Source organism: Piliocolobus tephrosceles, chromosome 2 (assembly GCF_002776525.5).
Source record: "Piliocolobus tephrosceles isolate RC106 chromosome 2, ASM277652v3, whole genome shotgun sequence".
Lineage (NCBI taxonomy): Eukaryota > Metazoa > Chordata > Mammalia > Primates > Cercopithecidae > Piliocolobus > Piliocolobus tephrosceles.
Window position 1 is genome coordinate 166036178 of NC_045435.1, and position 27823 is coordinate 166064000.

General features: G+C 39.5%; 1 protein-coding gene and 1 pseudogene across 1 annotated transcript in view; one reads left to right on the plus strand and one right to left on the minus strand.

Moving 5' to 3' along the window:
* SLC9A9 (solute carrier family 9 member A9) overlaps window positions 1-27823 on the minus strand; it is a 595600-nt gene that overhangs the window by 330137 nt on the left and 237640 nt on the right. The window lies entirely within an intron of this gene.
* Window positions 1-27823, plus strand: part of LOC111544747 — a 40607-nt pseudogene that overhangs the window by 3450 nt on the left and 9334 nt on the right.

Genomic DNA, 27823 nt, shown 5'->3' on the forward strand with positions numbered 1-27823 from the left:
CTAAGCTAAAGAGAAAAGTCAAGCTGCAACTGCTTAGGGCAAACCTACCTCCCTCACAATTTGCCCACAAGGAAATTTCTTGTAGACAAAATACAGACAGAACTCAAAGTCATCCCTCTGAGCCTCACCTGAGATAAATGCATATCTGATTGTTTCTGCCCTATAGTTTATATAAAAATGCAGATTCACCAAGCCAGACTAAATTGGATTCACCAAGCCAGACTAAATGCAGATTCACTGAAGCCAGCCTTCAGTGGAAGGCTGATCAAGGACTCAAAAGAATGCAACCTTTTGTCTCTCACCTGCCTCTAACCTGGAAGCCCCACTTCCAGCTCTCCCTCTTTACAGGACTGAACCAATGTACATCTTACACATACTACACACTCGTGTCTCCCTAAAATGTGTAAGAGCAAGCTGTACCCTGACCAGTGTGGGCACACGTCATTAGGACTTCCTGAGATTGTGTCATGGTTGTGTCCTTAACCTGGTCAAAGTAAACTTTCTAAATTGACTGAGACCTGTCACAGATATTTTGGGTTAAATCCTCCAAACTCCTTAATCTGGGGTTCCCCTGAGTACCTTCCATGGGCCATAGAACACTGGGCTGGGTGGGCTTACCCCCATGCTCTCACAGACACATCCAACCGGAGAGCCTTCAGGTTCTCCTCCTGCCAACTCCTGCTTTCAGAAATCTCTAGGCCAGAAGAGGCGCTGGTCTCTGTGTTTTGTGTGATCCCACACTGTGAGGGCCATGTCCAATAACTCTCTTCCCTTGCTCTGCTTTGAGAGGGCTTTGGCTCCACTGCAGGTTCTACACTGGGGGATGAGCTCACAGCCTCTGTCCTTGCAGGTAGCACTAAGCCTTTCTGGGTGATTCCACTAGACTCCCCTTCCCCTTGGCTTAGGGAAGAGGAAGAACTTCCATGGGAAGGGATAATAGGGTAACAGTTTATACCTCAAACACTGCACTCTCCCCGGGGATAACCTTTCCTTCCCCACCCCATCATATACAGATGTGAGGCAAAGGGGATGGGGTGGGGGCAGGGGAAATGAGGCTGCTTCTGTTGCCAACTAAGCCAGTTGAGGGGTTAGCATCCTAACTGCTGGGGAGACTTGCTGCTCTTTTTAGTATGAAAACATTTAGCAACTTCTGTTTTCAGCCATGGTCCCTAACCCCAATCTGGTAAACAGGAAAAGACCCACAAGATCATCATGTGACATTTATGTGGGAGTGCTTCTAGTTTCTTTTCTCCACATCTAGAGCCGCCTTGTCATTCTGCTTTTAAAGACACATTTTAAGGACCAACACAACATAAACGGGCAATGAAAATGTGTAAAAGCTGCTCTGTTTTGTTGGGCCTGGGTGTCACAGGTAAGAAGCAAGTAGATGAAAAACAATTACAGTGCTATTTTGTGTTTAAAATTCTTTATGCCTTAAAAAAAAGAAGTGGATCCTTATCTATTATTTATCTTTTAATAACTGTACCAACCTGCCCTTTCTCAGATAAGTTGCTTAATTGTGAATAAAGAATTGATTTTTATGGGGCCAAGAATTGTGTGTACACATTGGAATTCGTTCTGGCATCTGCCTGCCCATTATTCTGGCTTATGTTCTGCCAAAGGCCAATGAAGCTCTGTCAAGAGAACCTGCTGTAAAACATAATGACTTCAGAAATTGGGGGCATTCCAGGCACCCTGGGAGGTTAGAAGAGCTGCTTCTTAATAATAAGAGGTCTTGGCTAAAGTTCACTGAGCTTGAGTAAGAACCACAGGGTTTTACCTTCCCAAGGGCCAAAGACCCTGCAGAGTCAAGAGCTGTGTTTGAGGGGGAACATCAATTAACTCTTTCCACTTCTGAGGGACTGTTTAATGACTGCTCCTTAAGAATCCAAATGTATACCAGAGAGTGATTTTCCAAATCCTTAATGAATATCATCTTGTCATTTTGATGTCAGGCACAAGAAAAAAAGACAAGAGGAATTCCGTGGGAAGGATAAGCGAGTGTATCACGGCTTCCTCGGGAATAATGCAATCTCAGGCTGAATTAATTGATTCATTCCATCCACAAATATTTATTGAACATCTACTAAGTACAGACATTGTTCTTAGCACTGAAGGTACTGCAGGGAACAAAACATAACTCCTGACCTCATGTTCCTTACATTCCAGTGGAGAAGATAACATAATGAATAGCTAAGCAAATAAATGTATAATTCAATGACAAGGATTGAAAAGAAAAATAAAACAGCAAGAGAGGATGGGACAGAGAGGATTGGGATAGTCAGGGAAGGCTTCTCTGACACAGATTATTAAATGGAGTCCTGAATGAAATAAAGGGAGAGCTATCTAGACCCTGAAGGAAAGCTTGTTCAGTGGGTCTGAGAAGCCACAAGGTGCCCAGCATGGCTGGAGGGAAATGATGGGGAGGACAGTGGTGGGAGTCAGGCTGGAGCCAGGCCAGGGCCAGGGCCAGGTCTTATAGAGCCTTTCAGGACATTGTTAGGATTTTTTTCTAGGGTGAAAGAGCAGGCACTGGTGGGTTGGGGTAGAGGATAGGGGTGTGATGGAATATTCCAGGTGAAGTCTGTGTTAGTCATAGTGGAGGAAGGTGGGTGGGAGACAACACGATCCCATGGCACTCTTCAAAGGCTGCAGCAGCCAGACCTGTCCTCATCAGCCTGGATGCCACCACCTAAATGAGACCTGACAAATAACAGCAGACCACAGGAAAAAAAGTAGAGTGGTGAAGAAAATGATTGAGAGAAGTATGTGATTTCAAAGTATAGATGAATTTAGCAGAAACAGCTGCAGTCAGCATTTGAATGGTGGTTGTGCAGAGGAAGGACTGGACTCATTCTTTGTATTTCCAGAAGATAAGATACAGTCCAAAAGTAACATATCATAGGAAGACAGATTCCCAGCTTTATATTCTATTTCAAAATTTCTTAATTCTTAGATCAGATGGAAAATGGTATGGATACTATAAAAGGGTAGTGAATTCTCTGTAGTTGGAGATGCTTAAACATAGGATAAAAGAGTTACTTGCCAGGGTTCTGTGAAGGAAATTCATGCACTAGAGGGTTATAATGTGGCCTCAAGGAACCTCCCACTCTGAGGGTCATTGACTTGCTATCTATTTTCCAATTTCCTCCAGGCCTGCCAGGAAAGGTAGTAAGGTACCTGGCCTTCCTGTGCTAACCCAAATCCTGACATTGGAAATGTCTGAGCACGCAGCCACTAAGGAGCAGTAAGTACTTCAACCGAGGATGCAGTGAGGATGCAGATGATTTAGGCTGGAGCCAGGTTGATGATGACATGCAGAACAGTTACAAATTTCAGCACAGAATAAAGCCTTTGACAGATTCCTAAGTGGCTCTGGTCCATTAAGTTCGAACTTTAAGGTGACAAAGAGGCCTCTGAGTTTAAAATTGGTTAAAAGGGAAGAAGAGTTAAAGGAGGTTTGTTATGAATTATATGTGCATTTTCTTTGAAAGGAGATCTTAAACTACTTTGCAATTTAGCTTGAAGCGTCTTGTCAGAATTGAATTAGTCTGCAGGCTTTGAGAAATTTTCTCTTATACCTAATATTGAGAGGAAAGTGAATTTGAGATAGTCCTAAAGATAAAAGCAACTTGCAAATTCACTTCTTCTTTTTCTTTCTTTGTATTTCTCTTTAAAGCAGAAATAGGAATTTAAATCCCACTACTGTGAGCCTATTCATTTAAGAAAGAGAATAATTCTCATGGCCTAATGGGAATTTCTACCCTCTCTCCCACTTTTCAATTTCTTTAATCTTCATTAATGAAATCTTAGCTCCTAAGAATGCTGTGAGATGCAAAATTTTAGTCATAATAGATATAAAAAGATATAGAAAAGTAGGTTAATAGCCACCAAAGATGGAAATCCAGCTAAAATTAAAATATAATCATAAACAGGTGTGAGCAAGACCAAATATTAATCCCCCAGGTGAAAACAGAGAAGGAGGTCAAGTTCTCCAGTGTTTACTGAGTCCTCAAAATACTATTCCCTGTATTCATTTCTATGAAGCATTCACTATGTGTCAAGTAATGTGTTAAGCATTTTTATAAGCATTATCTTCTTTCACCCTCAAAGTAAACCCCAAAGAAGGTGCTACTATTATTTCCATTATAGATAAAGAAATTATGACTTAGATAAAGTAACTTTAAAAATTTCACCTCATTTAATCCTTCCAATTATCTAACAAAAAAAGCACAACCATGCATTGCATAATGACATCTCAATGAACAAGAGACTGCATATACAACAGTGGTCCCATAAGATTACAATATGGTATTTTTTTTACTGTATCTTTTCTATGTTTAGATACACAGATACCATTGGGTTATAACTGCCTACAATATTAGTATAATAACATACTGTACAGGTTTGTAGCCTAGGAGCAATAGGCTAAACCATATAACCTAGCCCTGTAGTAGGTTATAAATAATGTCTGCATGATGACAACGCATTTTCTTAGAATAGATCCCTGTTGTTAAGAGATGCATGACTGTATTGTTCTCATTTCAGAGATAAATAGACTCAGGGAGGTTAAATCACTTTCCCAAGGTAACTTGCAGGTATATGAAGCATTCTTAGATTCAGATCTCACCAAGGGAAAGCCTGTGACTGGGGAGTGGATATGCCTGGCTCTACCATTGGAATGTGCTCACAGAGAAATAACTCGAACATACACCCCATCTTCGTAAGACTGAGGCAAAGTCCACTCGTGGAAGTTGAAAATTTCAGAATTTCTAGTACTCATTTGCAAGAAAAAAAAACACATTAGTTAAAAGATCTCTTTCAATATGAGGAGTTTTGCTGACAACCTAGTACTACTTACAGACCAAGATTGCTTAATGGAGACCCTCCTCTATCTTGAGTGGGTTTTAATATGAAACCATATCCCGTATCTCCTGGCATTCATACCAACACCAACTTAGGTTTGCCATCCTATGCAGTTTGTCCTGGTTTTCCAAGTGGTAACTACTGTCTCTTCATAGTAACTACTTATCTGTCTCAGCACCTTCATCTGGAAAATGGTGATAACAATTGTGTTTCCTTCATAGAGTGGGGATTAAATATGTTAATATGTGTATGGTGCTTAAAATGCTACCTACAACATGGAAAGCACTCCAAAAATACTAGCTGTTATTATTGCTATTTGCATTAATATTGCTGGAATGATTGCTGTATCTTTCACCATTTGCTCAAAAGAAACTAAATAAAAACTAAACTCTACTTACTAATAATATAAAGGCATTTGGGAATTCCAACTAGTGTATTAGAACATTATAAGAATCTTTTGGGGTAGAATGAACAATAGGCTTAGAGTTCGATCAAATATTGAATTCATCTTTTTCTTAATAAGGCCTATAGAGCAGAAGGCTACTAGGATAGTATCAAACAAGGGGATGCATGTAAATTGTTAACAATCACTAAGCATGGAAGATCCATGGTTTTGCAAATCTAACAAAGCTGAACTTTTAGCAGCCTTTCAGGGAAGGGGACACCGAGGTAGACATCCCACAGAAATCCTGTGGCTACACCTGAAGGAAAATGTGCACAGAGGTTGTTTAATAAAGTTGTGTGGACTTGCTAATTAGTCAAGGAAAAAAAACCATGAAAACAATGGAGTTTGCTTTCATGGCAAGATCACCAATTCACAGCTCACCGCATGCTACATAGAGATAAAGAAGAATCAGCAAAGGGACGCTTGCTTGGATTGCAGCCTGTAGTGTTTCATAAATGCTGTGTGCTGAGGGCTGAATAAAATGCTAGTTTCCTCTGGCTGGGTCAAAGGAGTCTTCACAGACAATGGGCTGCCTTCTTAATCTGGGTGCCTTTCATTCTCGAATTAGATAAACCCCACTCCCATTATAAACAGCTGCCTGAGACAGCCTGAGGGAGTTTCACCTGGTGACAAGCCAACTCCTGGAAAATATTTGCACTGATAGACTCATTCCCCCAGACCCTTCCCTGATCTCCCATTTATTGGCAATTAAGTGAGCAGCTGGGCCCCCAACACAGTTTAATTTAATTAAGAATCTGTATCCATCTTCTTAGAGTTGCAGATAATTTCACTTTAGTTCAAGTTATCTTTGGAAGGAAAGCACATAGTTATCTTCTTAAACTAACGTATTTCACCAAGGTAGTTGCCTCATTCCCACGGATTTCAGTGTCATGTGTGAAGCATGGGAACTGCAGGCCGGCAAACCTTATCAAAGGAAGTTTTGCTTCTATGTAATATTCTTAACTTATATATTTCTAGGTGTTGCCATGAAGTGTATATTCTATAGAGGAGTCCTCTCTGGCATTAGCTCTTTAGGACATGGCTTTATCTGGAATAAGAATATGGACCTTAAGGTATATTTGAATCTCAAGTCAATACAGCTTGTAAGAATTGATGTATTCCTAACTCAAGCAATTAATAGACCTGTCTTGTCCATGCAATAAAGGTAATTACTAAAACTCGAGTCAGAGGCTAGATGTAAGGATAAACAGTTCATCTGTCAAGGCCATAGCCATGCCATGGAGGAGCACAAGATATTGCTTGGTGCCAGGAACTAGGGCCCTGTGTGCTGGAACAGCCTTGAAGTACCAAGAGGATGGTTTTTACATATCGAGTTGGGCAATAGGTCAGAGGCTTGGGGAACATGTAGACTGGAAGACTACACAGGCATTGGGAAGGAGGGAGGTCAGTGGAAACTTCAACTTAGAAGCAGGTAAACAAGCTTAGTATGTGAAGTATTAGTATGTGAACAACAAGCAAGGGACTCAGGAAATCAATATTCTGGAAGCCTGGGGATGAGTATAAACTGAACATTTGTAAATGCATACATGCAATTTTCTGGAAGAAGATTCCTTAAAACTTTCATCACCTTCTCTATGTGGTCTATGACCCCTCAAAAGGTTAAAAGCCACTGAAGTAGGGATCTGCAAATACTGATGGTAGAACAAGGAAGGAGTGCTCAAAAGCTGAGGCAAACAGCAACTGGCAGAAAGTGAGACAAGAGGAAGAATTGAATAATCAGTGCAAGGCAGATGAAACAAGAGGACCTTGGTGGCTGGACACAGTGGCTCATGCCTGTAATCCCAGCAGGGTGGAAGTGGGAGGATCACTTAAGTCCAGATGTTCAAGGCTGCAGTGAGCCAAGACTGGTTACCGCACCCCAGCCTGGGTGCCAGAGCAAGACCCTGTCTCAAAAAAAAAACAAAAAAACAGGGCCTTGGTAATGGAAGAAACCCTATGCCCTGGGCCATGACCTTTTGCCCTCTACCAGCTTGGCTGGGATCAAACGTGGCTGCTCCAGGCTAGCAGAAAACATATGTGAGAACACAATTAAATTAATGATAGATCAGAAAGAGTGGCTGTTCCTGACACCTAAGTATATGTAGATAGAAAAGTGAGGTTTTGAGAGTTGTGTGTACATGGGAGTGACTGACAGAGTTGGGAAGTGTAGTGGGTAACACCATGAAACATACATTAATTTATGGCCTGGATCAGCTCTACTTTCTATTCATCATGTAAATGATGTTAACTGTATTGATTCAATACATCAAAGGCCATGCGTCCAGGACTCACCATCCCTGCCACCACTACCAGGGCTCAGCTCTCTCCAGGTCAACCAGAATGTATGAAATGCTGCAGCTCCCGGTCCTTGGTTAAGTTTACCCATGGCTAGATCTTCAAAAGATCCACTGTCTGCATATACATGTCATTACAGCAAACAGGTGAAACAGGCCTATGCTCCCCGGAACATGGGGGAGAAGTGTTCCTTGAGGGAAAATTTATGAGATAAGTAACACCTTGGTAATAGTAATTTAAAAAAATTTTGGAATGCAGATGCTTTGTCTAAGATGGGTTAAAACTAGAGAACTGTGCGTATGGTTCATAAGGAAGAAAGGATGTAGGTAAGGTATGAGCCAGAAGGAGGAGTTGGTACAAGGTGCCCAAAGGTAGGCCTCCTCCTTGGAGCACAGGTGGCAGAGAGTGAGGACTGCTTTCTGATGCTTTCCCTTATAGCAAGTCTGTCATTTTCTCTCTCTGTAGTTTTTATTGATCAGGTTTTCTTTTGTATCACCATTCTCACCGTCTGATGGATAAAATACCAGCTAGTGGGTACTGTTGTACTATACTTCCCAGGTGGAACCAAGGGTATATACAAAAGGTAGAATTTAATAATTATATCCCAGTGTCTCCTCTGGATTAAGTGTATTCATTAGACTTTTATTCAAGCCTATTATTACCTTCCTGGAAAATCCAATTAAAAAAGAATACTTTAGGGCCATTGTTAGGAAACATGCAAATAGAAACAGAGGTGATCCAGTGACAGGAGAGGAGAATGTCATTTACATAAATAAAATAAAGGACTGTGGCACCTTTCAGATCTATTGTGCATGTGTGAAAGGAAAAGAGAAAGAGGGAGAGGGGCTGTAAAATTTATAGTGAGAAATAGCAAAATCCTTGTTTTTATTCATGAAAAGCCTGCCTTATCACTTAATGCTAATGAACGTCATTAAAAGGAGGTTGATGCATAATTAGAGATTATAGCACTTTGACTTCATTTGAAATGTGATGGTGAAGACCCAGGTAACTTCAACCATGGGAAAAGTATGATAATCCCCACAAACCTAATGCCAGAATGTGGGGGCTATGATAAAATGGAGTCTTAGAGAACCAGACAAGTACCCCTGCCATCATCCTCTGCCTTGGATTTGCCTGACAATCCTTGGCTATGCCAACAGCCAGTCTGTATTGGTGGCAATGGAGGGGATGGAGGGTATTGGTTCTGTTAAATTATTTACATTAAAAATGTTCAGCCCTTAAAATTCTGGATTTTAAAATAAGAGCTTAATTGGTAAGTTCCCAAAATAAGGAGAGAGAAAAAAATAATTCCTGGCTTTGCAAACCATAATACAGTAAGCTAGTAAGATATAAAAAGGTAATTTGTTAGTAAATTGAGTGATCACCATGTACAATCCCAGCTTAATTTTGGAGTCTTAAATACTGAATTTGGAAAGCATATATGATCTATTTCGGCAAAACGTTTGATGTTGAAATTCTCTTGGACTTTGTGCTTTCTACATTGCAATGTTAACAGCTGCTGTTTATTGAGGGCCTCTTGCAAGCCATAACTGTGATATGTATCTTATTTACATTATTTGTAATCCTCACAATAACCGCATAGCAGAGATAATATTATTTACATATCATGAGAGGAAATTGAGGAGTGTTAGTGAGGTGGCCAAAGTCACGTGGTGAGCAAGTGGTAGGACTGGCATTGAATCCTGGTTGATCTGGTTCCAAAGCTCCTCTCCATTTTGATGCTCCCACCCAGAGAACGGTATGTTGGGAAGTTTGTGCATCAACAAAAGTTTGTTGTATGTGGTGGTCCCAAAGGGTAAGTTCCTATCTTGGGTCGTAAGTGGGCCCCACTGGTAAGGTCTCTAAAGTATCTAGTTTAACTTGTATCTGCACATTTTCTTGGCTCTTTGTGTGTTTATTTAATATCAAATCAGAAAAAAAAATGTGACCCCAAGGACTATTCTGAGAAAGAAGAGCCTTTGAAACAGAAATAGAAAAGGATTAGCTTCCCTCCAGACTTTCCCTTATGCACAACAAAATGTTTATGTTTGAAAGGTGGAATGTTTGGCTTGTTATCTGGGAGCAAGCAGTATATCTGTCCTTGGCTGCTACTAAATTGTACAGATAATTAAAACATTATTTTTCTACCAGAACAGAATGTATTGCCAAATGGAGATTTCTCTGGGGGCAAAATGATGGAAACCTATACCACCAAAGCAGACTGGAGTACATCTAGACAGGATGTCACTAAGAAATGGAAACTGGAAGACTTCTCTTTGAATGCATGATTTCTGCTTTGAAAAACACAAGGATATGGGGCAGTGGCTTCTTGTGACCTAAGCTTATCAGCAGAGACTCTGAGTGGAGCTAGTGGACTTGGCCCTCTTTGCTGAGCTTTTGGGGAGATCCTCCCACAACACCATATTTCTTTTGGCTTCAGAGTTCAGCAAAATTGAGTACATTTTTTAAATGAAAAATTAATTATACTAAGATGTATTTCACTTCAGATGGTGAGGATCTGTTTTCTACCAAAAATCCTTATCAAACATCTGCTGAGGCTACCTTACCCAGGGAAATGTATCGACTTCTTTAAAAGAGAATGGTATCTCCCTTCTTTATTGCTGCATTACTTTCAACATTCCTTTTCCTGAATTAGGATTTATACCAATACATCCTTCAATCTTGCTTAATTTAGTGAAAATAAGATTGTTAGAGTTGTATTCCTCTTGAGTCTCTCAATTAAGATCAGATACAATGCTATGAATAAACTGATTAGGGTGATGTAGGTGAAGTATAGAAATGAAGTGAGAGCAAGAGAGAGCACTGGACAGAAACTACAAGACTGGCAGAAGCTTGTACTGACTGAAAAATTAACCATGATTGGCAAGACAAAGGATATATGGGATAAATGCGGGCAATAAAACAGCAATGAAGATTTCTCTGGAAAGACTCCTTCAAGTGATGTTCTGATCCCCAATCTGGCATTGTTGGGTGTACAGTTGCTTGGTTAGTTTAAATGAGGAACAGGCTTGGCAGCAGAAAGGAGGGAGATGGGACCTACTCCTTGTTGCACAATAGATTCTAATATGCTGCCTTGTCCTATTAAAAAAATAATAATAATAATAATCCCTAGTGGCTGGGCTTTGAGGAGGGAAAGTTTTTATGTTTCACTCATTTTCTGGACCAGGATGAGATGGAGGCTTTTTGCAACATGCTTCCGATAGCTTAGGGCAAAAACTTTCTCCATGGGCTTCTCTACCTCGTTTGAGTGATGACAGGGAAACAAACCAGGGTACAACACAGTTTAGTAAAGCCTGGATCACATGTAAGTTTGGTGGTAAAATACATACTCTAAAGCTTTAGGGCCCATAACTAAAGAAAAAAAATTGGAATAACTTTTTAAAAGAGATTTGAAACTTGTGAGAGATAAAGCAGATAATATAAATCCTAATCTCTTCTCAATGTGTGCGTATGTGTGTGTGCACAAACACATACATACTCATACAGACAGAGAGCCACACACACCTGGGTCATTTCATCAGGTATCAGAGTTCTTTGGAAGTGAGTGAAGGATTTTGGTTTTGATGGATGTTCTTGCTATGCTCAAGGCTTATTTATCTGTAGTCTTAGAGACCATAGCTTTTTGAAGTTTTACTGTTTCCATAAGTTAATATTGATATCATTTTTCGGTTTCCTCATAAATAGATCCTGTCAAATCATTTGGCTGTTTTTATCAATGATACGGTCTATGGGATCATTAAAATGATGTGACATCATGCTTACAGAATATTTTAAAAACTCATTAAAAACTCAAAATGCAGGGTTTCTCCCTACAATGCATGAAGTCTTTTTTTGTTTGTTTTTAAGACAGGATCTCGCTGTGTCACCCAAGATGGAGTACAGCGGCATGAACATGGCTCACTATAGCCTCGACCTCCTGGGCTCAAGTAATCCTCCTGCCTCATCCTCCCATGTAGTTGGGACCACAGGTGTACATCATCACACCTGGCTAAATTGTATTTTTTGTAGAGATTGAGGTCTCACTTTGTTGCCCAGGCTGTTCTTGAACCCCTGGGCTCAAGTAGCCCTCCTGCTTTGGTCTCCCAAAGTGCTGGGATTACAGGTATGAGCCACCACACCCAGACCTTGTATGAGGTCTTAAACATATGTCATGGTAAATCTTTTTTTTTCCCTATGTTCCTCTTCACTCACCTTCTTCATGTTCGGTAAAAAGAAAGTGCCAGAACATGTAGCATGAGCCATTGTAAGATACATGGATGTGCTTTGGTCAAGGAATAGGCTGAGGCGGATATCCAGGCCTGGATGAGTCAGCGAGTTTAGTGCGCAGGCACACACCTCCACTTGCTATATAACCTGTTCGTGTAAGTTCATACTTGGCTTGGAGCCACTATTGTCTATAAAAGGTATAACTGTCCTATTGATGCTGTGCACTGGGCTTAGCTCTTGGGGGGCTCGGCTCGGCTCAACATGGCTTGACAATGGTGGGCACGCTGGTGCCCAGAAAAAGAGAGCCAAAGCTGTCCTTCTTGCAGACAGACAGAAGGGGGCCAAAATACAGCTCAGGCTTGCTTGTGCTCAAAGAGAGAAAGAGTTAAGCTGTTGACCCTGAAGGCAAGGGAGAACTGGCCTCGCAGCCGTGCGTGGGGGTGGCCTGTTCAAGCAGCCGAGACAGAGCGGACAGTGTAAGAAAAGCTGCTCATAAGAGAGGTAGTTTAAGAAAGCTGTTGATGAGAGCTGCTGCTGAATAAAACCATATTCACCTGCCTGTGGCCCCCCGAGTGTTCCTTCTGCTCATTCACCCACACCCCTTGGACTTCAGCATGGTCTGGACCCAGACCCCAGGATCTGACAGTCATGAAAGATGCTGTTAATGTCAGAATAGAGTTAAGAGGAAATGAAAGCTTACTTTTAAACTATTTTATACTTACTGGCAGGCAGGAGCCGGGTGATTCCTATAGTCTCAAATGTAGAGATTTACCAAGGCTGTAAGGAAGGTATGGTGCTAAAAGGTGCAGAAAACTGGCTTCAATTAACATTCTAATCATCACTGTCAACGCCATTATGCAACTCTGTTCGAGTGGCATATTCGGCACCGTGGGGTTCAACATAAGCAGTGGGCACTGCCTTCCCTAGAATCGCAGTATCAAGAGCTGTTGCCAACAGCTCAACTCAGGGCCTGCAGACAAAAGGTTCTGTACCCACTTACCAAATTCCCTGAGCTCTCCAGTCCCTGGTAAATTTCTTTTCAACACATTCTCATACGTTTTTCTTTTTCTTTTTAAATGAAAATGTTAGTGGGTAAAATCCAGTATAAGGGACACATTATTCTGAGAGCATAGCTTTCCCCACCGATACCAGCGTCATTTTCACTGCTGTGTAATAAGTGGCTGCAGCTGTTGCCATGGTGATTTTCATTTTTAAAAACTGTATCCACACAAAGACAGGCAACGCAGCTGTTTCCATGAAGCATCACGAAATAAGCCCAGATGTAATGGCACTCCTGCCTTTTTCCAGAATTAGGGAGATGTGTCTAAAAGTCCAGGTAGAGTCAAAGGATGGGACTGTGGCTGTGCCTTGAGAGGAGCCTCCTGCTTTCACTTGAAGCTCAGGATACTAATGGTGGGTAAATAGGTGGAGCCAGTGGTGTTCAATTTCTATCCAGTTTTCTCAAGCAGATTCTTTGTACCAGTTAATCACTATTTACACTGTGATTATAACTTCCTCCAATCGCCTCCTTTGAAAAAGACACCCTCTTCCTCTAAATCCTCACGTGCTACCCCAGAACATGACAAGAACAAGCACTGCTCACGGGGCTCAGTACTTGTTTATCTGAAGTCCCATGGCCTCCTACCTACACATTATTAAAATGCTGCAAGCAAGCAAGTCAACACAAGTTTTTAAAATCATTCTCCACTTTCCAGTTAGAGGAAGCGTGCTGCCTGCTGCTGCCCTTGTCCTTTAATATGGAGGGAGTTTGGTTTTCTCTGTGTGTGGTCTGGTAGGCACCAATAAGGACAAAAAGATACCTGTCAAGCTCACCATTTCCTGAACAACGGTATTATCTTTCTTAGGGAACAGGAATCTTTTGTTTGTTTCTATTTTGGTTTTGAGGCCATTGATTTGCTAGCCAAACCAGATGCTGAAAATTATGTAAGTAGAAACCACAGGTGGTCTCAATCCCGCATTCGAAACAAGATTCAAACGAGTTACCCCCTCACTGACCTGGAGAGCTATTTCTTCTGTCACATTGTTGCAGTGCACCAGATGGGACTGTGGCAGCAGAATAGCTAGGTGAAGAAAGCCTACCGTGTGCCTCATGGGGAAAGGATTTTAAAAGAAATTATATTTCCTGTCAATAGTCCCCCATCTCATGTAACTATTTAACTCTTAAAAAACATAATTATGTTTCTGAATTTCTTTAAATTTTGCCAATCAGTTACAGCTATTTTGTTGTTACTAAGAACATTGAATTATAAACAGTATAAACCGCCAAATGCCCATGAATCTAATAATAAAAGGACTTTTCCTGGAAAGCATAAGTAGTTCTTTTATTCTATAAGGAGAGCCTTTGTTTGCAAAGAAATACGGCTGTGCTTAACATCTGAGTAGTCAGCAATCTTTGTGGTGGTGGTTGCTGTTAATTGTGGTTGAGATGTGACCTGCAAATAATCCACAGAAGCCGTGGGGCTTTATGAGCACAACAATTGCCTGTGTTTGATTCTACCTTGCCAGGGATACTCTCCATGATCCTGCAAAATATCATTTCACTCCTTTGCACTATTGAGATGCAAATAGTGCTACTGGCTGACCACCGACAAGCTTTATGAGCAATAAGGAATCCAAATTCCTTCAAGGCATCCTTAAACATTAAAATGTCATACATAAACAAAATATGTAATGAACTTCAAATAATTACAACAAACAAAAATCTATGGGTTCCTCAAGACCTGTAAGAAATCAAAGGGTCTCAGAATATTTCATCTGTCTTATCATCGAAGTAAGAAATCAATGCCTCTTTACATTTAAGAAAAATCCCAGAAACCAAATGAAAGCAAAAAATTATGGAGAATGCACTCGTCCAACATAGAGCAACTAAACAGTCACTGTCCTGATTATTGTTCTCTGGGCTTTTACCTTCCAGCCCGGTGCTGCTTCCAGATGTTTTGCTACCTTTTTTTTTTTTTTTAATTTTTTAAAACTTTTTTTCTTATACTTTAAATTCTGGGATACATGTGCAGAATGTGCAGGTTTGTTACATAGGCATATATGTGCCATGGTGTTTGCTGCACCCATCAACCCATCATCTACATTAGGTACTTCTCCAAATGCTATTCCTCCCCTAGCCCCCAACCCCCCAACAGGCCCTGGTGTGTGATGATCCCCTCCCCTCCTGTATCCATGTGTTCTCCTTGTTCAACTCCCACCTGTGAGAGAGAACATGCGGGGTTTGGTTTTCTGTTCCTGTGTTAGTTTATCGAGAATGATAGTTTCCCATCAATGATAGATTTAAAAAATGTGGCACATATACACCATGGAATACTATGCAGCCATAAGAAAGGATGTTTTGCTATCTCAAAGAGAAGCAAGAACTGGGAGAAATTCCCTCTGGATGGACTAGAATTCTATAAGTGTGTTAAAAATAAAACAAGTAGAACTCATTAATTTATCAGATTTCAGTATTAACATTGGTAAGTTGAGCTTTAAAGCTAGTAACTCTACTACTTCTAAATATCAGTGAACTGCAGAGATTGGTGACATTCTTGTTCCCTACATGGAATTGAGATCACCCTCCCTAAACTCAATAAATCTGAAAGGTTGATCAGCATGAAAATGTCCATGTTGCTCAGCAACCATGGCTAAGGAAAGAATTAGGAAACTATTTCATAGCCATTGTGAGGAGTTAAGATAATGAAATATAGGAGATAATAGACTGTTAAATTAACCGTAAGGCTGAAACATTTTCTCCACAAATGTTTTAAACTACTTCAAATCCTCTTTTTCACTGTGCCTAAGGCTAAGTGAGAGGAGACCCACTGGGCTGCCTCTCTCACTCCTGGCAGGGCTTGCTGGAGATCAGAAGAATAATGCAGGGAGGAAGTTCCGTGTGATTTATTTCAACTGAGCATAACAAAGTGGTGAATGGGGATGTAAGCGGAAATGCTGCAAGTGTATTTGTGTAAGCACACATTTCATTTCTCTTAGACATGGGAAGTTGAGGGGAGAAACAGTCTCAATAATGACAGTAGGGGAGTTATTTTTCAAAATGTATTGTCTTTGATGTAATTCTGATATTAATGTTTCTATTGAGATTCATGTTTATTCATTCAATGAATATTCACTGAGTACCTTCTGAGGGCCTGGCCCTGTTCTAAGTGCTGGAGATATGCAAGTGAATATGACATGGAAGGACTCGGAGATAGGCAATAAATATACAAATTAACAATCTTTCGAGATGGGAAATCATTTGTAACCCTCCCCACCCCCAAATTTAACATAATTCAGAATTTAGAATTACAAAGGGACTTCAACAATATCTCCTCTGCATTTCTTCATATTCCTATGAAATAAATTTTGTGGTAAGCTTCATTTTGTAGATTTTGGAATTGAAATTCAGTCAAGTGACTTGGCAAAATCCATTTCAACAGTCAATGGGGGAGCCAGCGTTTCTATTCTGCGGAACCTCTCCTCTTTCACTGTATCACACACCACCTCCACAGATTGTTTTTAACATTTGTGCATCCATGTGCAGTTTCAAAATCTGGTATTAAACAGCTTTCCAAATTCATGCATTTAACCCTCCCACCTCTGGTGCCAACTTATAGTACTGCAGATTTCAAATAAATCATTGCTTTCAAATTAAGCTTACCATACAGAATATATTTGAAGGTAATTTGATAAGTGCCTACATCAGATGAAATGTGAACATGACTTTGCATGATCACTACCCCTTCTATAGACTTTTCAAAAAGAAACACCTTCACTGGTCCCAAGACCCTCTCACTTTGCTACCTGGCATTGTGCCATGCCCCCTCACTGCTCCCACATCCCTTCCTCCACACTCACTGTTCCTGCAGTACCCCTCGCTGCCATCATCACTGCGCTCACGCTCCCCTGGCTCAGATTTGCTCTGTTGTTCCTGGAGAAATTCTACTTCATTGCCTTTCCAGCCTGTATAGCACTATTCCCATGTCCCTTTTTGTTTAAATTCTTAGCCAATGCCTTTCTTCAAGTTTTAAAAACTAATGGCTCCTACAGGCTTTATTTGTCTTTAATATTGTCATATAATAAATTAACTTTGGTGTTGTGTCATTTATTGTCTCAAATCAGCCAAGAGTGAGAGGAGAGCAGGGCTGTTTGACCACATTGTTTTGGCATGTCCAGGGCTTGTTCACTATGGGACCAGCGGCACGTAGCCCAGTCTGGAGCAAAAAACCTCCTTCCTGTGCATGCTCCTGACCTCAGCTAAGGTTCTGGCTCAGACCCAAGAATTCTAGGTCAACACACTTCAAGATCTCAATGTGAGATCTCGGTGAACGTCTACCTCTTAAGATGTTCTCCCCAGTGAGGAAGGCCAGCTGGAACAGGTCAATTGTTCAAAACACTCACTAGCTGCCTTGAGAAGGCTTAGTTAATTTTAACAATTCTTTTACCTTCTAGACATTTTTAATGCTTAAATATCTTACTTTAACTGTTTAATAATAGTTATTGTACTTACTTTAATAAATATTTCATTTATTTTTAATGTTTTAATAATTTCCTTTAAAAGACTAGGAAATACAGACACAAATGGGGCAATTCTGTAGTTTAAAATGATAGAGGTTAACTCTGTTTTTCCTGGTTGAATATGATATCTGATGCTTAGCTCTGTATTATTGGGTAAGCTGCTGAAGCTACCCATACAATAAGGATAATGACAGTACTGGACTTCTCCAAAGGAAGCCTTTGAACCTTAGAAAATGGTTCCCTTCATTCAGTTTCAACTCTGTCCCTGAGGGCCATTTAAGATGCAGCCATCCGAAAAATAGAGCATTTGAAATGGCATTTCCAAGATTTGTGGATAAGAATGCTGGTGACCACATGTGAGCATAATGGTGTTTTTTAAAGCCAAGATTTCCTCTTCTATAGTCTATGTACAGATATCTGCAGCCTCAAGCTCTTAAATTCTTGAGCACATTCAAGTTTCTTTCAAGGAAACTCTTGACTTTATCAATGCAGAGATGGGAAAGAAATATGCAAACCAGGCCTGCACTTTTTCATATCATTTGGTCCAGGTACATTTGTCTATTGGGATTAGAAGTATATACATTTCTCACTGATCAATAACATAAATATTGACTTTCACCTGTAGAAGTCAGCTCTGAATGGTCTTCATCCAATACTTAAAAGTGCTCATATCTGAGATTCTAGAAGGACCAGCTAAAGTATGTGAGATCCAATCATGCTTCCAGGTTACTGTGGTAGGCAGCCTTCAAGATGGCCCTCAATGATCCCTGACAATTGGTATTCACACCCTCTACATTCCTCTCTCACATTGTACTAGGATGGGCTGTGTGACCAACAGAATTGGCCGGAAGTGACAATATGTCAGTTCTGAGATTAGATTGAATCCATTTTGGTTGCTCTTTCATTCTCTCACAATATTTCCCTTGCATTTATTCTCTCTGGGGAAAGAGAACTCTTGTGTAGCCCTGCAGAGAAGTCTGTGGCAAGAAACTGAAGTCTTCAGCCAACAGCCACGAGCAAGCTTGGAAGTGGATCTTTTGGTCCTGGTCGAGTGTTCAGAGGCTATACTCCTGGCCAACAGCTTGTCTGCAACCTCATGAGAGACCATAACTAGAACCAGTCAGCCTAAAGTGACCCTTAGAAACTGTGAGACCATAAATGTTTGCTATATTAGGCAGCAAAGTTGTGACATAATTTGTTACACAGAAATGGACAACCGTTACTTAGGCTCTACTGTTGTTTCATAGCAGATCACCGGAAACAACTTGACATGACTATTTTAGCAGTGACTTTATTCACTTAGGGGTCACTGCTTTACTTTTCACTTTTACATAGGGGTGACTTTAGAAGGTGCATTTGAAGAATTCTTCTGCGTTTTTTGTAAGACTATAATCAAGAACGTTGTCTGTGACGTCACTTCATGCTTTCTTTCTCACAGAATTCAATAACAGAAAAAAAACACATTGTTGATGACTTGTGTATTTTCTTCAACTGACCTGCAGAATCATAAAAACTGACGTACTTTCCTTTTCACTTTGTTGCCAGGAGGCTCTGAATAAAATTTAGTTCTAAATTAAGGTCTATTTTGTGCCAGATATACACTTTTTTTTAAGAGACAGATACAGTTTTTACTTTTAGTTATCCTTTTTGAAATAAATATTCCTTAGCCCTGAAAGCCCACTCAAGTTCTTTATGGGAGTAATTAATTCAAGGTACTGTGAATTTGTTGATTCCCTGTTACGTGCCAAGCAGATTGCAAAGCTCTGGAAACACAAAGATGAGTAAGACAAGAAGTAAGGTTTTCTTTTATGGAGCTCAAAACCTAGTGATGAAGAGCTATGTGGGGAACCAACCATAAAACTAGGAGACACACACAGTCTTCATAGAGTAAATGTAGCAAGCTTGGAGTGCTGGTGAGAGAAGACGACTCCTGAGTTGGGATGGCAACCAGAACTGGGCCTGATGAAGAAGGAGAGGCTGGCATTAAGGCTCAGAGAAAATAATAGTTATCTAGGTTGTGGTGAAAAAGTTTAGTATGGCTGAAGTGGGGTGGAGTGAAGGTGGAAGTATATAAGGTGCAAATCGAACACAATTAATACGCCTCTGAGTATGTGGGAACACAGTTTACACGGAAGAGATTGCAACACAGTAAAAGCTACTTTTTCCACATTAGGTACTGGCCAAATTAATAAATAGCTAACCTACCAGAGAATAATAAAGCCATTTAATAACAGTTTACAGTACTCCCACTCAGCTGTGATATTGTTGAATTCTTGCAAAACAAGAAAGAAGCAATACTTTAGAACTGGAAACACGTCCAATTCTTATTCATTGCCCACGGATTCTGGCAAGTTTTCAATGGGGGCCCCTCTGATTGAAACAAGTTAGAGACTGAATTCTGCAGGCTCTGCTTCCACAGGAACCATTAAGCTTCACAAAGGGACAAATGCACCAACATGAAGCAAAAGTGAAAGCCCCTTTTCTGCTTGTCTCAACCACATGGAGCGCATTATGTTCATATTTACTACAAGCGGTCTCTATATTTTCTTTACAGGACTTTAGATTGTTCCCCCAAATAATAAATATATTTCCTCTGGAGCACATCAAGAGAGCAGGGTCAGCATCCTGATCTCAGTGTATTAAAGAAGTACCTGCGTGCTCAAACATTCAGCAGCTAACCAGACTCATCAGCCCTTTACACATTTGGTAGGATTCTAATGGTGACTTCTTTGATGGTACACCATGACTTGTTCTAATCTTTAGAACAGAAGTTGCCAACTCAGGTGCCTGCAAGGCCACACCTATAATGTAAAGGAATAACCTGTGTGTGGAACCCAGGAGAATGATGGGAACCCCAACACACTGAGCCAGCAGCTATTCACACACATGGTACAGGGCTGCAGTGTTGGAACATCAACTTTCTGATTGTTTTTGCTCGTTTGTTTAAGAGAAACTGAAAATCTAAACCATTATGTAAAGTTTGCCAATTTTTAAATGTTGGCCTCGCATATAAAAGATTTAAGCTGTGTGTGAACTAAGTACATCTGCAGATGAGATCTGGCCTGTGGACCACACATTTGTAACTTAAGCTTTAGACAATCATATTACCAGATATTATCTCTGGCACATATTGAAGGAATTGTACAGAAACCACTTTTAAGGCCTCAAATTTGTTTTTGGTGACCTTATAACATCATTCGGTGCTGACAGGAGCATAGAGCCGTGTTAAGCAAGTTGTGCATCCTCAGAAAGCCATTAAAAGACGGTTCCAGATATAAGTACAAATAAGCTGATATAGAAATCTCTCCTGCATTTGTGTATATAAATTATAACAATGTTTTAAACACATAGCTGAACTCAAATCCCCAGAGGTAAGAAACAGAGGGAAAACCCACCGTGAGAATGATAAGCTCTGCTCCATGCTATTTATAAAGAAAACCCTCGCAGAAGATGTGTGTGCGCCGCTTTAACTGACCTGAAGAATCATATAAATTAATATTCTTTTCATTTCATTCTAACATTGTCTCACAAAAATATTTTAAACATATTAATAGGCTGGGCATGGTGGCTCACGTCTGTAATCCTAGCAGTTTCGGAGGCTGAGGTGGGTGGACCACCTGAGATCAGGAGTTCGATACCAGCCTGGCCAATATGGCAAAACCCCTTCTCTACTAAAAATACAAAAATTAGCCAGGCATGGTGGCAGGCGCCTATAACCCCAGCTACTCAGGAGGCTGAGGCAGGGGAATTGCTTGAACCTGGCGGGGGGCAAGGCAGAGGTTGCAGTTAGCTGAGGTCATGCCACTTCACTTCAGACTGGGCGAAAGAGTGAAACTCTCTCTCTCTCTCTCTCTCTCTCTATATATATATATATATATATATATGTAACCACTCTGAAGGGAAGACAGATAATTTAAAAACATTAAAAAAGAAGAGCTAGTAGTGTTAAAAAAAAAAAAAAAAAAAAGAAAAAAAGAAAGAGAACAGCCTGAAAGATTTAATGATTTAAATGCATTTAAATGCATTTAAAAAAACAACTGCATTTAAATGATTAAAAAATCATTAAATTAACTATAAAATACAATGAAAGAATAAGACTGTAGACAATTTGAAAAAGGAAGAATCAAAATCTAGAGTGTAAACCATAGGCAATAAAATTGAAAACTCAGTTGGCACAGCTCAACAGAGAATTATAACAGGTTCTGAGGGAATCATCCAGAACACAGGTTAAAAAAAAAAAAGATAGGTAAAATGTAAAAGAATGTTAATGGGCATGCAGAATAAATTAAAAGATAGTCCAACATATATCTTTTGTGGAAGAAAGAAGGGAGGTGAGAGAGGCACTATTCTAAGAAATTTTTTTTGTAGAACTGAAGAAGCATACCAAATTCTGAGTGGAATAAGTAAAATAAACACTCAGATTTGCTGTAATAAAACTGTACAATACAATACATAGACAGAAAGTAAAATATCAGCCAGAGAGAAAAGACAGATTAGCCAAAAAAAGAATAACAATTGCAGAGCATATTTTAAATCAATATCAAAAACAAAATAAATACAAAACAATATAAAATATAATTGCCTAATATCAATAAAGTTCTGAGGGAAAATATTTGTCAATTTTGAATTCTATATCCAGATAAACTATACTTCAAAATTGAGGACAAAATCGATTTTTAAGCAAAAGACTAATAATTCCTGCTAAATTACTACTGCCGAGGTAGTTTACTAATCATATACTTTTACTAAGAGAATCACTAAAGGAAAAGCTTCAGAAAGAATAAAACTGAACACAGAGGAAAGAGTGCAGGAAGCATTGTTAAGCAAACAAACTGTTAAACATGTAGAGAAGCCAATGTAATCACAAATTGTAAAATAATCATGATTACTGAATGGTTAAAAATAAGGTGGAACTAAAACACTAGCAAATTTATAGCATGAATAATGGGAGGGATGAAAAGAATTAAAGCATTTTAATTTACACATAGTGTCCAGGATGAGGCTAGGAATATTTGTGTATTTCAGACCTTTTAATTATGTATTCTATGTTAATTACGTAGGCTAAAATTTAAGGATAATGACTAAAATAACTGAAAAAACTAGAATGAGTCACTCCACAGCAATAGAACAACAACAATAGAAGGGACATAGAGAACTCAATAATCAATCCAAACAAAATCAGGAAAGAGGAAAACAAGAACCCTAGAAAAAGCATTTACATTGAAAACACAAAATAAGGTGTGAGATATATTTATATATACATATATAACAGGTGTATATTTAATATATATAAATGGCACATAATTTATATGTGTTTTAAATATGTTATGTTTTATAACACAAATATATTTAACTTATATGTGTATAATTTTCACAGGAGTACAAAGAGATATATTCATATACAGAAGGATATTCACATGGCATTTTTGGAATATTGAAAAAATGACAACACTTCAAAGGTCTAGTAATAGAAAATGTGCAAATAAAGTGTAATATATAATGAAATAATAAACAACAGTTAGCATGAATGAATTGTGTCTAGAATTACCAATATGGATAAATTGTAAAAGATATAATGGTGAAGAATGGCAAAAGCAAGTCGTAAAAGGATAACAGAGCAGACTCTTGATTGGCTACCTGAAAGTCATCAATGCCTCCTTTTAATTTTTCTGGTGATATTCTCTACTGAGGGTGCTGAAAAGCTAAAAGAATCAGCAACTTGCCCTTTCTTGCAGCAAGGGGTACATCAGTTCTAGCAAATAATATGTAGTGAACATCTCTGGGTGTTTTCCCTTCCCAAATAGAAAGATAAAACGTAAGAAGAACAAGACTTTAGGCTGTTGTCTTCCCTCTTCATCCTCCCTGAAATGTGAACTTCTGAGGTTTAGTTGCTAACTTGCAAGCAACAGGTGAAGAAGAGTCACACATCAGGATAGTAAAGCAGGATGGACAGATGACATCAGCAGGTCAAGGACCACCACGGTGGGCTTTCCCTAGACTTCTTGTTATGAAGACAAACAATATTCTTAGTTATTTAATATCCTGTAGAAGGATTTTTTTCTGGTACTGGTAGCTAAATGCAATGCAATTGAAACAGATAAATACCAGTATAATAGCATTTATATAAAATTTTAAAATATAGAAATGTGTTATATATTGCTTACGGGTACAGACAGACATAAGGCATATGAAAAACTGGTCGGGAAGAACCCACGTTGATGTTAAGATGTGGTTACCTATGCAGAGAAGGGTGTTCGGGGAAGGGATAGAATAGGGAGGAACATGACTATGACTGTTGCTGTATTTTATTCTTTTATTTATTTATTTATTTATTTTTTGTTTTTTTTTTTTGAGACGGAGTCTTGCTCTGCCACCCAGGCTGGAGTGCAGTGGCCGGATCTCAGCTCACTGCAAGCTCCGACTCCCAGGTTCACGCCATTCTCCTGCCTCAGCCTCCCGAGCAGCTGGGACTACAGGCGCCCGCCACGTCGCCCGGCTAGTTTTTTGTATTTTTAGTAGAGACGGGGTTTCGCCTTGTTAGCCAGGATGGTCTCGATCTCCTGACCTCGTGATCCGCCCGTCTCGGCCTCCCAAAGTGCTGGGATTACAGGCTTGAGCCACCGCGCCCGGCCTCTATTCTTTTAAAAAGAGTTCTGAAGTAATATCAATGTTAAAAAAGAATCCGAGTGATGAGTACTTGTTTTTTTTGTATACAGTCGAATTATTTTAAAACTTTTATCTAGAACAGAAGAAATTTGAAATTATGTAAACTCCTTAGCTGTCTATGATGGGACACAGTTCATTGTGGGTGGTGCTCTGTACTTCCCTTATCTGATCCATTTTCTCACTCCAGTGAGTGAAAGCATGGTTGAAGATGAGTCTATTCTCCATCAGACTGTGCTATGTATACATCCACTGCAACCCTAGCAAATGACCTAAGAGAACAGATTCCTGGGAAGCTTTCATGTTGTGTCAGGGTAAGTAAATAAAAGTTCCGGACAGAGTGTTCCAAAAACATTAGATGACTGCATCTAAAGAATGCAAGCAAGAAAACATGGTGATTGGCACTTGGAGTTGGTGAAGAAAAAGATATGGAATAATGACAAGCTTGAAGAAACTCCAGCTCATGGGTGAATTTTCTATAGAATAGGATAGCCTAGTATCAATACTTTTTCCAATTACATTTAAAAATTGCTTACACAATCTAGTATTTGGGCAGCAAGCTAGGAATGTTGTAGCTACTAATTTTAAATAAAATTTGATCAAAGATATACGTTCTCAAGGGGAATTTCTTTTTTTAATTCAGAGAACAGAGAGAGTATAAAGTGAAAAGTGAAAGACTTTTTCTCCCTCTCCGACACCCAAGTCCCACTTCCAGAGCTAAATACTGTTACTATTCCTTATACTTCTGGAGATTTTATGCATAGATTAGCAAAGTTACACCCTTTCTATTTTTTAGAAACGTGAGATAATGCTAACCATATTATTCAATAAGTTGGTTTTTAACTTAATTTATATGTTAGATATATTTCCACATCAGCTCACATAGATGCATCTACCTCTCTTCAACATTTATAAATGTTATATGCAGTTAATGCATTTATTAAACCAGTTCTGTGTTGATGGACATTTAGGTTGTTTTTAATTTTTTTGTTTTATAAATAATGTTACAATGAATATTTTTGAATAACTCATCTTTTCCATGCAGATATGAAAAGTTATTTTATCATATTCAAAATTCCCACAAGTATATGTTTAGATTTTTCTTATGACTCTATTCTTTCATAAATCTGCCAGCCCTTTCCTTCACAAGCACCAAAGTTTGATGGTTGTGCTTCACAATACATTTTTGTATCTGATAGAGTTCACTCCTTACTGTTACTTAAAATTTTGGAATTTTCCTTTATTTATTTATTTGAGACAAGATCTCTCTCTGTCACTCAGGCTGGAGTGCAGTGATGCAATCATGACTCACTGCAACCTTGATCTCCCAGTCTCAAGCAATCCTCCCACCTCAGCCTCCCCATTAGCTGGGACTACAAGCACGCCACCACACCCAGTTAATTTTTTAATTTGCAGTAGAGATGGGGTTTCTCCATGTTGCCCAGGCTGGTCTTGAACTCCTGGGCTCAAGCAATCTTCTCACCTTCACCTCTCACAGTGCTGGGATTGCAGGCATGGGCCACTATGCTCAGCCCACATTTCTATTCGTGAATGCTTATTTTTCCAGGTGAACTTTAGCATCATTTCATCAAGTTTAAAATATCCAATCTGTTTTGCTGAGGAGCCAGCCATTATCGCAGACCCCACCTTGTAGGCTTTCCTGTCTTGAAAATTAAACCAAAAAGGTTCTGGACTAAGGACAACAGGCATGGAGGGAGCAGGAGTGGGATGCAGCACTGACAAGAGTTTGGTGAAGTGAAGTCTATAGAAGGAACTGTGAGAACCTCAGGCCCCTTTCCACACAGGGCTCCCAGAATGTTGGCACTCAATTTATACCACCTATCAGAGAAATTATCTGGAGAAACAGACTGGTTCACAGATAATGAGATTTAGAGGTGCCTTCAAATAAAGGCCAGGTTTCTTAGTTGTCCTACAGTGAGGCTCACCAGTTGATGAGCTTAGAACTTGCCCCCGCTCCAGTCCCTCTTTCTTTTTCCCCTCACTCTTAAATGTGGTTACTCATTCTGGCCTTTCTACAGAAGTGAGGAAAAACAGAGAATCAAAAAGACTGAAAAAAAAAATTGCAGAAAACAAACACAATTTAAGGTGCCAAAAAAATCTTCTAAAAACTATTATCAATATTTTCAGAGGCAAGAGAAGATACTGCATTCATGTAAGGGAATAGGAGGCTAGAAAAAAATTCAGAAAAACATAAAAGCTTTTAGAAATAAAAACACAAGGGTTGAAACGAAAATTTCAAAATTGGAACATAAAGTTGGGAAAATCTTCCATAAAATACTTATGTTGATAGAATATAGATAAAAAGATGTTTGAGTGAGTGACATAAAGAATTTAAAAGTAGAAGAGAAAAGATGAGGAGGTCACATCAGTTGGTCCAATATTTTTATTAAATAGGTTCCATAACAAAGAGAAGAGAGAAAAGATGTAATTTTCAAAGGAATGGCATGAGACAATTTTCCACAATACAAGATGTGAATTGGTAAATTGAAGGACCCAAACATGAAACATGATGAGTAGAAATGAGCATTATACCAGGCACATTATTGTGATATTTCAATATAAAATAAAGAGAAGAGTCTATATGATTTCTTGAGAGACAAAAGATAAATCACAAATGCAGCAATAAAAATCATACAGCACTAGATTTCTGAAAACAGCACTGAAAACTAGAAGACAATAAAATTTGTCTCAATTACGGCCTGGGAGCATGAATAAAAATGGTAGGCAGACTCAGAGTGGATCTTGGATGGAAGGTCAAGAAGGCAAGTATAATAATGTTATACAAAGTACCTGGAGATTAAAGGAAATAACCCCCTTCTTTTTTGAGACAGGGTCTCACTCTATCACCCAAGTTGGAGTGCAGTGATCCGATCATGGCTTACTGCAGTACCGACCTCCCGGGTCTAAGTGATCCTCCTGTCTCAGCTTCCTGAATAGCTAGGGCTACAGGAAAATATCACCATACCTGGCTAATTAAAAAAAATTTAGAGATAGGGTCTCACTATGTTGCCCAGACTGGTCTCAAATTCCTGGGTTCAAATGTCTCAAGCCAAAGTGTTGGGATTACAAACATAAGCCACCATGCCCGGCCTAGGAAACTTTGAAGTTAAAGCCTTGGGTCAGTCATCAACGTCAGAAACATCTTAAAAGATAGATAGTGAGTACTAGACTTAGCCAAGACAGAATCTTAGCTTGCCCCTATAGAGGGTGGGTCTCTATAGAGAGGCATTGACCCTATCCCCCTGCAGAGACAGTGATTGCCATTGTCAGTGTCAAGTTTGAAGAGAAACAGATGTCACTACAGCAGCATAGAAGTTAAACTTGGCATTTTCAACCTTTTTCTTTCAAAGTCTCAAACCTTGAACCAACATAAACTTTCATGAGTGTAACCCATTTAAATGGAATATTGTCTGGGAGGAAGAACCAAACTCCGTGCAATCCAATGGTCCTTAGACAGTCTCTTTCTCACTCATGGGATAACCCTAGGTGAATAAGAGCTGGCGTGACTTGAGCTCACACTGATCTTCAGGGTGGTACCCCTGTATTCCAACATGTTTGCAAGAGGCATCTGGGTATTCGGATGCCAGACCACCAACATGGATGCCTGATCGAAAGTAGAGGTAAATAATTGCTTCTCTGAAGTGATTTCAAGTTTCTCCAACACAACTATGTGTATGTATCAAACCTTCATTTTATAGCATCCCTTTATTTACAGCAAAACAGACCAAAATATCTGCAACTAGTCTGAGCTGATTTGAAATGACAGGTATGGGAATTCCCAGTTGAATT